Source organism: Temnothorax curvispinosus, unplaced genomic scaffold (genome assembly GCF_003070985.1).
Source record: "Temnothorax curvispinosus isolate PA1 unplaced genomic scaffold, ASM307098v1 QBEX01013620.1, whole genome shotgun sequence".
In the NCBI taxonomy this organism is placed as follows: domain Eukaryota; kingdom Metazoa; phylum Arthropoda; class Insecta; order Hymenoptera; family Formicidae; genus Temnothorax; species Temnothorax curvispinosus.
The window spans coordinates 259,713-271,672 of record NW_020223400.1 but is presented as its reverse complement, the minus strand read 5'-3'; the positions used below and the strand labels follow the sequence as shown (position 1 = coordinate 271,672).

At 34.3% G+C, this 11,960-nt stretch overlaps 1 long non-coding RNA gene across 1 annotated transcript in view; it reads right to left on the bottom strand.

The window, feature by feature from the left end:
• Positions 1-3,039: 3,039 nt before the first annotated feature.
• The window catches only part of LOC112463748, a 256,241-nt gene continuing 247,320 nt past the window's right edge, over positions 3,040-11,960 (bottom strand). Inside the window, exon 4 of the long non-coding RNA XR_003041840.1 lies at positions 3,040-3,237. This is a non-coding gene — a long non-coding RNA (uncharacterized LOC112463748). The remainder of the gene's footprint in view (positions 3,238-11,960) is intronic.

Here is an 11,960-nt window from a genome sequence, read left to right as displayed (position 1 = left end):
ATATTTTATATATTTTATATATTTTATATATTTTATATATTTTATATGCAACTGCTATATAATTTTAATATCATATCTATATATGTTAAAAATATGTTTGAGACTTTGTTTCAAATTAATCGAATTCGAATATCGCTACAAGATAAAGTCGCTATTTAAATGTGTTAGATTGTTTTTTTTTTTTTTGTTTTTCTAATATTCTATTTTACAATTATTCATATTAATTATTCGTAATAAAACTTATATTATTAGAAGTCTAAGGTTTATTTCTATCAATGCCGAGATCAATGCATGCAGCTTAACTTTAATCTCGGTTTAACTTACTTTTTATCTTTTTCTAGTTTTGAAAATTAAAAAAATATAAAAAGTAAGTTAAACCGAGATTATAAAGTTAATCTACATTGGTAGAAATGGATATTAGAAGCATATATTTAAACTTTTGACTACAAAGGAGTTCTTGAAATCTTTTCTTTAAAATATAAAACTTTGAAATCTCCTCTTTTAAATATAAAATATTACAGGAATGTTATTTCTCTGCATTGTTTGACAAGACAAGAATTGTCATACCATCAATTGAATGATGTTTTGCTTTAATTTTTCATGATAGAAACGTGTAGCAATATTCTTTATTATCTTAATAATAAAATAATTTATTGTATCAAAACACATCTCAATTTCTTGTTACACCGATAACTAACTTATTTACTCTTTTCTAACTATGTTTCACGGTATTTTAAAACAAAAAAATTATTTATTGAAGTAAGTTTTCTCTTTTTAGTGTAGTTTTATTTCTTTAAGCATCATAATACGCGAATAATATGCCGAATATGAATAAAAAAAGTTAAAATATGTTCTTATATTTTTTTCAGAAAATGTAATAGAATTATCTCGTTATTTTTTAAATGGCGTAAATCTTTCGATATGTCAAAATTGCTGCCGATAAGGTCTGTTACGATAAATTCCTGCGTTTCAACGTCTAAGACGCTTGAAGAGAAGCTTTTTTCCTGCAAATAGAGAGCGACAATTTTGCATGAAAGATTCATCTCAGTCCCTTTGAGCGTTGCATAAAGGATTGATCAGCTTTTGCTCGTTATCCCTGGCGAGTCGCCTCTTATCCACCAATCTCTCCGCTTGGTTACCTTCTGGAATCCTCCTTTTGCGCAACCTCACCTGACGTAGTAGCGACTCTGTACAACGCGCGATTGTGTTTCCTTTCATTCATTAATCCGCGCTCGCTGCGCTATGTGCTGACTGACAGCAATGAGAGTCGCGGTCGTCTCTCAGACGGAAGATAGTGAAAGGTAACGACGATGACGATAACGACGATGTCGGCGGCAACGGCAGCGGCGGCAGTAGCAGATAAGAAGAAGAAAGAGGACACGCGAGAGATACTGTAGTAGTAATAGAAGTTCAGTTTGTCCAAGCATGCATATTTTCCGAATTATATAGCGAAAAAAATTGCTACAACTAGAAACTTTACTAGTTCGGCAAATCTATAGTCGTAATATGGACAGCCAAACCTCAGAACTGAATAAAATTAATAATTATAACTAATCAGGCTTAGTAATATACCACTGTGAATATAGCAAAGACCATTTTTACGACAATTAATTGTGACAATCAAAATATGGTTTGAAATTTTCAAAATATATTAGCTAAGATAGCGTGCGTACTTTTGCTATTGTAGTAAAAAAATTTTGCATATGAATAGTTTTCATTGTAGTAAAAAATTAGTTGCAATAGTAATAGCAATTTAGATAAGATAATAATTTTCCATTAAAATGTTGAAAAATAAATATAATATTTTCATTATATATTAAAATAACAATTTTATGAGCATTGATATATTCTAAGCAAAATTATACTATAAAATAAGTAATATTTTCATTTACTTATTAGGAAATATTGGAATATAGGAATCACGATATAAATAAATATAAAAAGTAAATTTTACTTCTTTATTAATTTCGATAATTCCTTACAACAAAAAATTACTATATTATAACAGAGGTAAGTAGGTAAATGATTATAATATAAGTAAGGAGTATTAAGAAACAAATATTATTACAAATTTAAAATACATTACAAGTAACATATGAGAAATACAAGATAACTTACATTAAATAGCATAACGCATTATAATATATTTTTCATTTCGAATGTTTCGTGATGTAAATTTATCAGAAGAGGATCGCTGAGACTTTCGATATTCACATGTGTTTTTGTTTCTAAAAATCTTATTTCGTAATATGCTCATTAAATCCTACAATTATCAAAATCTCAAAATATAAAATATAACAATATTTTCTTTATTGCATCACTAACTAAATCTGTTTAGTTATAAATGTTAAATTTACGTAGCTAAATTTTAGCTTTGCTAAACTAATTTATTTTATCTGTATCAGCTTCTCTTTTTCTTCAATACCGATCTTTCTTCACTTTTTCTCCCTCTGAAATTCCTCCTCTCTTTTTTTTCCAGCCTTTGCACATCTCTCTCTCTCTCTCTCTCTCTCTCCCTCCCTCCTTGTGTGAGCAACCGAGTATTGGCTGATCATCCCGTGCGCAAGGTCAACCAGCCACTGTCCGACGTATGTCATCAACCGTGACGACCCTTAAGTCAAATAAGACACCTAATCGCAAACAGATGCCTATGTCCGAAATACAATAATTCATTATTTATTCGCAAACTATTCGCCTACTCTAGTAAAGACGCAGTTTTAAAGCAACCGTATTCTTAAACGCAACAATGGTTTTCTTCACTCGATAAGATTGTTTAATTATACTCGCCGATAAATGTTTCTCGTGAAAAATAGCGCTAATTAATTTTACTGATAATATAAGTCATACATATAATAATTATCGCTCTTATTTTAATATATCTTCGATTTCGCATGTATATATATATTTTTTTCAATTTTAGGCCTGAAATTAATTTAATTAAATTAATAATAACATAATACTGTAATAATACAACAATAAAATTAATATAATTATTAATTTTTAATTTAATTTTATTATATTTTTACATGTAAATTTATCTTATTACAAAGCAGTTTCTTTTATGTCTTCGAATAAAGAAGAAAATTCCTTCGTCGCAATAGAACATTTTTAGAAATATTACAAAAATCATTATATTCTTTGGTCCTAATGGTTGTTGGTGCTACTTTCGTTCAGATGTCTGCCATGTGCTATACATCCTGCTGCGCTTTTGTTAAAACTTCAAGGTGGGCGAATTACCTGGAAAAAAAAACAATGAAGGCATTGAAATGTTTGAAACCGAAAAATTTTTCAACTTTAACATTTGAAAATTTTAAGAAGAAATTCTAAACAAATCTTTTAGCAGCATGAAGTTAAGATTAAGCTAGGTTAGGGATGAAGCAGGTATTAAAAACAGGGTGGCTTGGAACTTACGTTAGAGTTAGAGGGCTGTAAACCGGTTTATTTATATCTTAGCACAATGACGAGTACGAGTCAAATACGAGTAAACCATTCGATGCGGCTCATAAAGATCGAATAGGCTTAGCGTACAGAATAGGATGTGAAATAACGGTATTACGGTCTTGAGAGCCGTTTAGAAATAATTTTAACGATAAGAAATCATTCTAATATATTTCTCTCAATAAAGAGAAGTTGTTTAAGATTTAAGAAAAAAAAATCTAATCACTTATAAAATAAGATTGTGTAGACACAATTTATTTGATTCGTATGTCATCGTCACTCTTTAGCGAAAAGACAGTATTGAGTTTCCAACGTGTCGCGAAAAAATTATTACGTTATGATGAGATTTCAAAAACGCTTTATCGTACGCATATTATAAAAAAAGTTATACGTAATCGCAAAATAAACATTCTTAAGATATATATCAAATTCACGCAGAGATAGTAATAAGAGTCTCTCTTACGTGATAACGTTTGAGCCGGTTGTTAATCTCTAGATAATACTAAGAAAACCGATAACGGTATTAACACCTTTCATTTAAACTTTAAAAGGATCGAATTTTTCATGCGAATTTTTCGTGGATCATCCAATTGTTTGCGACAAGCGTAATTAAGTGACTAGAAATCTTGAATATATTCGCGACAGCAATCCCTTTCGGTAATACAAATTTTTTAATAATTGAGAAAAAAGGGAATTAATCATGCAATTTTATAAGATAGAGAAATTGGATTTATGTTTGTATCTAACATGTCATTCTGATAGTCAATATTATTGGATTAACGAGAATATAAAGTATAGTTTGAATATTTATTATATCGAGTGTAATATTTCTTCTCGGATATTATATAATCCGCGGTAATAGGAATACTAACAGTATTATAATCTCTGTGATAATACTGAAGAGCAAATTCATTGAAGAACAATTTCGAGTAAATTTGTCGCTAACTGTAATAATAAAATTAAGGTGCGTAAGCAATTCTTGCCATGTTCTTTTCACGAACAAAAATCTTGCCGTTCCCGAAACATCAGTTTTCGGTATCTTCGTTGTGGTCAGAAATTGACACTTATCTCAACGGCGATCTTGTCGCTGCATCAACAAAGTGGCGAAAGAGGGAGGATAACACTTCACACTAAATAAAGTAAATCAACCACCCGAAAGATTCGACAAGTGTTTTCGCTCGAAAAGACAACGAAAGAAAATACGTGACAGCAGCGGAATGGAGAGGAAAGAAAAACGAATGAGAAAGAAGGTGCGTCGTAAAAATGTCAACTTACAAGGTGTCATTTTACGGTGTCATTCACTCGAGGGAGCAATAAGAGGAGAAGGGCGGCAGAATGAAGAAATATTGACAAATTAGGAGATATAAAACGGCGATATTGGCGAAAGAATTTTTTTTTCGCGATTCTTGATGGCGCAGTGTTGCCTCGTAAATTGCAAGAGAATCTTTCGGCAGTTCATAGTTGTCACTTCTCTTTGTAAGGTTCTCTTTCCAGTCGACGACTCAGGTAGAAATATGCTGCCCTCGGGACGTTACTACCTTGAAGGACTACTTTGAAATACTTGGAAAAGGGGTCTATTTTGCAACACGATATGGTCCGGAAATGCGAAAGAAGATTTAGACCGACAAAGGCGCTCTTCGTAACGGGGCACCTCTATTTCTGACCTGCGTAAAGATACGTGCGGGGGGAATGGTGAATAGGACGTACAGCAAGAGATATCGAGGGATTACGGGCGCCAGCCTTATAGAAACAGCAAGAAAAGGTATGAGTCTAAAAAAAAAAACCAGCACGATCGATTTGAATATGCATTAACCTGAAGCGTATTTTTCGCATACAATTTTCATATAAGAGTACACGTTATCTGATGTAAACGCGCGAATAATAACGAAACGGCAAGATGGTTCTTTACTGATCGAGTAAATTGTTTCATTGTGTCAGGCTTGCCGTTAGCTCGGATAAATTGAAGAAAGGAGTCGAATCGGACGACTCGCACGGAGGATAGCCAGACCTCAGTAATTTCAAATGCGTCTCACGACGGGAAGCGCAGGATCCCCGTGCAAACGTCCCCGAATGCGCGATTCAAGCAAATTTTATTTGCGTGACTAACGAGATTTCTCGGTGTTGGCTCTGGTAACATTATCCCGGCCATGTAGCTGAAAGGCGCCAACATAATCCCATCATAAATCTTGTTCCTGGAGAGACGGATTACTTTGGAAAATTTCTAATACGTGCCTTATCTTTGGTCCTACTATTTGTTCATAACCTTCTGTCTGTAGATGATTAATAAGCAATAAGTCGCAGGAATAGATCGAAGATAAGGTAAATACTCGACGGAAAAGAAATTTTCTTCTTATCTTATCGGGCTGAGCGACTAGACATGAGCATCGCGCCTTATTTAGTTAAGTCACATTTTAAATATGTATACATTTGTAGAATGATAATTTCGTGAAGCTCACCAAGACATTCGATTATATTCTTGCAGAAGAATGATCAAATCAACGATCCGATAATTTGAATTATTGTCATGTGGTAAATAGAATATCTTTAAAGCGAATCTAGAGACCCAAATTTTAACTAAATTCCGAAACGCCGATAATCGGAGCTCCAATTAGCGGCCATTATCGCGCAAAATTGCCTGAGACGCGTCTACGTTTAACCGGGAATCACGAATCTGGGCTCTATTATCAAACATTTGAATTATAAGGTGCTTCGCCATGCTAGAGTTGATTTACGGTGTTACGGAATTGGTCGGTTTCCTTCTTGTTCGCGCCGAGACTAAACAAGGATCTCCGGGAAGCACTTTGTTTTATTACAGCGCGCGTACATACACAGCGAGATGGTACCGCGCGGCACTCCCCTTACAAAAATTGTATACTAAAAGATAATGATTAATTACTTATTTTGAATATTAAAAGCACTGTTGTTAAGTACTTTTAATACTCAAAATAAGTAATTAATCACTACCTTCTAGTATTAAATTTCTGTAAGGGTCGGCGCTGAAATTTGTCCTATTAAGCCATAAGTTGTCCCGGGCACGGCGTGGGTAAGAGTTCTTGTCATTTTGTCAGCTACTCAATGCGAGTTTTTTATGTTGAAGCAAAAGGGAAAGAAATAGCGCAGCAATGCACGTAGCGCAAAAAGTTTTCGTGTCTACTGATACACTTCCTAAAGAGAAAAAAACATTTATGGTTCCTTTATGGACTCTACATGTGTAAACAGTCACGAGCTAGAAAGTTTATAAGATATACACCTGTGTCATATAACGATGTTCGAAATAAACATATGTCGATCAATTTATTACCAATTTATTACTAATCGTCGTTTGGCCATAGTACAGCAAAGTAATTTTTAGATTAGCTGTTAAACTAGCATTGATTCTTATTAATTTTACAAATCGATTGATGATATCACTTGCCTTATTTATTTTATAAGTATATATATATATATATATATATAAAACAATTATATATGTATATAATTACTATCTATATTATAAATAGATAATATGTTAAAGAGCTATTAGCTATTACTATTATATTAGAGCATATGATTTTCTACACACTATCTACCATATGTTTCCGTAACATTCGTAGATAAAGAATAAAAGATTGAGGTAGATCACGTAAGTGATTAAACCGAATAGTATTGCGCAGCCTAATGAATACCAAAATGCTTTTCTACGCAAATTGTTGAGACATACAAAGATAAAACAAGATATCAGAAATGATTTCAGCGGTTCAAGATGCTTGGCGCAACCAGAGACACTCTCTCTCTCTCTCTCTCTCTCTCTCTCTCTCTCTCTCTCTCTCTCTCCCTCTCTCTCTCTTTCTCTAGCCTGGTATATACTTAATAATATAGGAAGACGATGAAATAAAGCAAGGAAAGAGACAGAAAAGAAGTAGCACGATTGTTGAAAAGTTTGATAGTGGGCGGGTAGATAACGAGCAGCCGAGACTCTCGCGATTACTGATTCGAGCAATTAAAGTTTATCAGACAGAAAGTTTTTATCAGCCGCTGAATGCGATTGCGCGGGTTCTTTCAGATTGGCCCGATCAATGGCTGGCGGATCTAAATGAGAACGAATCGGCCTTGTAATCCCGCGATACGCGCATAAATATCGATAAGTTTCAATCTCTAACCCCGCGTTTAACTATAACGTGTAGAAGTCGCGGCGTCTTGTATGTATATGAGTCGCGACGATTACGAGTCCAAAAATTGTAAGACGAAAGTAGTGACGGAAGATAATCGTACCGACTTTCTTGATTTGACTTGATCTTTAAGAAGTATAACGATGAACGATATAAGCGCGAGCAGTATCTGTTTAGGTTGAAAACTGAACGCCGATAAAGGTATTGGCAGAACAATTATTGCACCTGCGACTAATTTACACCATTCTGCGCCGTCGCGATATCACGTTTCAAGATATTGGTAGGTGGTACAGAGATCTAATGTAACACTTAAGTAAAATTTAAAAGACTGTAGATACCATTTAACGCTTTGCGATATAATCGTATATTTTCTTTATTTTGTATAAGAGCTGCTGAGAAATTATATACATATTAATTCATCTATTTTTTTATGGCACGAATAAAGAAGAAATGTTAGCTTTTCTTATTTATTTATTTAAAAAACATATAATTTTAAATATAATAATAAAATAGAGATAAAACAGAAATTGGTGTCATTTCTTCAAACTTTTACTTATCTCACCCTAAGGCCAATTATATAATATCGTATGTCGCTGTCGGATGTTGGAACACAACTGATAGTCCAATGAGAGAATTTTTTTCGAAAACGAGTTCTTATCGGCTCATCGGTTATGTTTCTACATCCGACAGCGACGATGTATTGTAGAACCGGTGTAACTTAGGGTGAGATAAGAAAGTGAAAGTTTGAAAAAAATGCGTAAAATGACACTAATTTCTGTTTTATCTCTATTTTATTATTATATTTAAAATTTTATATATTTTAAATAAGCAAATGAGAAAAGATAACATTTCTTCTTTATTCATGCTATAATATTGTAGAACCGATCTGATGGCATTAATGATTAAACTAATGCATTTCGTGAACCAGAACGCAAATTAATTTCTTAGCCTACGAAATTTAAAACAAATATGACATTAGTTATTGTGTACAATAAGACAAAAATCATTACGTTATAGATTGCTAGGTTGGTTAAATGGATTCCGATTATCTGTTTCGTGAGCCATAAAATGATAAAACTTGCTAATAAGGGAAATTTAGAAGAATTAAGAAAACATAGATCGTTATATAAATGTCAGACAAGTCTCGCTTCTATTTTTGAAAAAACGCCGCGCTTATCGGAGCGATCAAAATTTCACGTTCCCCTCTGGTCATGGTTGAGTCGAAATTACCGTCCTCTTATCTCCAAATTTCGAGATTACGACCAGTCAAATCTTGTGCGGTGGTCTGGAAACTGTTACAAGGACACACAAGTTCTGGCGCGGATAGCAACAATCTGATACGCGATTTGCCGATGCGCGCAAAACTATCTGCATTTTTCAATCTTTAACCTCGCGTTATTGCCCGCAATTTCGGGCGCTATCAAAAATCCGCAGATTGATTTGCTCGCAATAGCTTGACAAAACTAGTGATAGTCGATCCGCAGAGGAAGACCTTACCTAATTTAGATATCATCACAGCCTGAGTTGTCAAATGTCGTATATCTGTTTATATATGTATGTAAATCTGTCCTACACATATCAGGCAAACAAGCATAAATTTCGACTGTGTAGCGTCTACTACGCCGTTTGTAAGCTTTGGGGGGAATTACGGTATATCTAATCTGAGGAAAGAATAAAAAGCAATTTAAAACTTGCATCATTTTATCAGCGACTTTGTGCGCGACAAAATTTCCAAACTGTTTCATAACATTCTTTTAGCAAAATATATCAAACTGCTTAGAAACTTTATTATTTTATTGTTAATCTTTCTCGGAGAGAAATTTTCTTATATGCCGTGTTTGAAACCCTTTTAACGCGAAGCCCCCGCTGCTTGTGTAATATTTTTGATAAATATTAAATGTATATCATATGCTCTCTGCAACTTTTACTAATTTCTCTAATAAGAAAAAAAAACGGTGCAATGATGTAAAAGTATTTTCACTTTCTACATTTGAAAAAAAATCCTGCGAGAAGGAGAGAGAGCCTACTTAGCGGAGACATGCGGATTTATTGATATCGATAAGCTGCGTGGTTTCTAGTTCTCCACGCCTCGCTGAGCCGATAACACGCAATCGAGAGAACCGGTGGTTCTCGAGTTGCGAGATTAGAGGCCCGTGGGTCGTTTTTAAAAGTCGCAAGGCAGAGGAGGATGCACATGGAACAGCGCCTTGAACAGTTCCTGGTAAACCTGTAATTTCGGGATGGATACGGTCCGCTGGAATGCCATCGCCGAAGTTAATTGGGCCCCCACGCTACTCTCGTTAAAGTTTATATGTTAATAGACTCACGATACGCGCGTTCCTATCTTGGCTCCCGACCGAAAAAGAAAATCGAGCGTAAAATGCGTATTGAGAGGCTACCTGTCTTCAGAAATATGTACACGACACGCTCGATAATGAAATGTCGTGTGACATTACGTCGCAAGGCTTAAATTAACATCTTTCTTCAAACGAGAATCTTGTACGAAAAAGGAAGTAGGTGTGCGCGAGGAAATTTTTCGCGGTATCAATAACGATTAAATTTAAAATTCACGTCAGAATATTCAGCATATGCTGATGATCGGTAATCGAACAGAAACCAAAAATGAGCGTGTTCCAACATAAAATACCTCTTCTATGATATCGGGCGTATTTACATGCTCCAAAATCTATGCATTGACGTGGTTACCTAATTTGTAAAACGTTTCATCGCTAAGAAGACGATTGTATCTGTACCGTAAACTACTGTGGAAACACGACACGCAACCCAAGACGTGCGTGTAGGGTAAGGGTCGCGCGAGTGCCACTTAATATTTCCGCTCCGCGTGCGTTATTGTTTCCTCCCTATAATCTTTTTTTTTTTTCCTTTCCCCGCCTCGATATTACGATATTATCTTTGTTGCATAAATTCCTGCGCATTGTCAAGAAATTAAAACCTTGTGACGGCGCATCGGAAGAATATTCATATGCGTCCCGGTTAAACGGCAATTACGGTTAAACATCAGGCGTCCGCGTTTCGTTTTGCGTGTAATTTTGTACAAGAATGTAACCGCAACCTGACGTGCGTATTAACAGAGTAACGTACGTTAGAATGTCGTTCTATACATGCACACGACATTCATGTACACGGCCGATAATGTATGAATGCTGAAAATGCGCGGCAGGAGAATTCATTGTAACTTTATATTTTAAGTATCGGAAAAAAAGTTTGCTTCGAGATTTTTTATGTTGAATTTATAATTTCTTCATAGGGTAAACTCAAATAAGATAACCATAGAGGAAAGATGGCCACCAACCCATGTTCATTCAATGTTTCATGGCGAGCTAGATTGAAAGAACATAGGTTGGCCATCTTTCCTCTATGGCCACCTTTCCAGAGTTTGCCCTATTATTGATATTAAAAATATATAACAAATATATAAATATGTAAACTTAATCCAATATTTTTTATTTGTGAAAAATTGCTGTTATGTTTTATTTTATATATTTAATTTTATACTCATTATTTTTGGTAAACTTATATTTAAATAAATTGCATATGATGATTATATAAAATGTACAAATGAGATAGCTGCATTAATATATTTGTTCGAAGTGTTTTCAGTGTCAATATATCAAGCCGATTACGACGGGTGTTTCCGATCGAAACTCAAACTACCCGTCGTTATCCTGTTAAAATTTATACCTTAATTACGCCGTGAAGACTCGCCACGGCAATGAATGAGGATAAATGAATGCAGGAATGAGCAGAAGCAGTCGACTGGTTTCACATCCGAGTAAGGGACGCCGACAATTTCATACAAAGGAACGCTCTACCTGTCCTCGAAATTTTCTGTAGGAATCCAGAATCGCTCGATTACCCCAAAGAGCTTATAAACAATAGCGTCGGGTTGTATTGTTTTAATTACTGTAAAAACGGCTTAACTTTTCGGTAATCGCTTGGGTGAAGCGTATCACGGTAATGTATAAAAATATAGCGATATCACAAAAAATAAAAGAAATTTTTAATTTAATTTTCGGAGAATATCTCTTCAAACAATTATCTTAATTTAATCTCAAGCGTTTAAAACGCACAAATAAAAGAAAAGCCAGGAGTATATATATTGTACATATATTGATAGAATTTACAGAAGTAGGTATAATTAAAATATACTGGAATATATACTTGTATGTAACAGACAGTAAAGAGTGGAACATAACAAGTAGAATAAGATTTTTAAATAGCCCGATTCGAAACAAAAAGCCGAGAAGAAAAAGGCTAATAAGCGCGATGCTTATAACGAATAAGGGGAGAGTGCCTAAAAACCGTGTTACCTAGGTCTGTAATTGGGGCCTCCCTCTATTAATTAGCCAATTA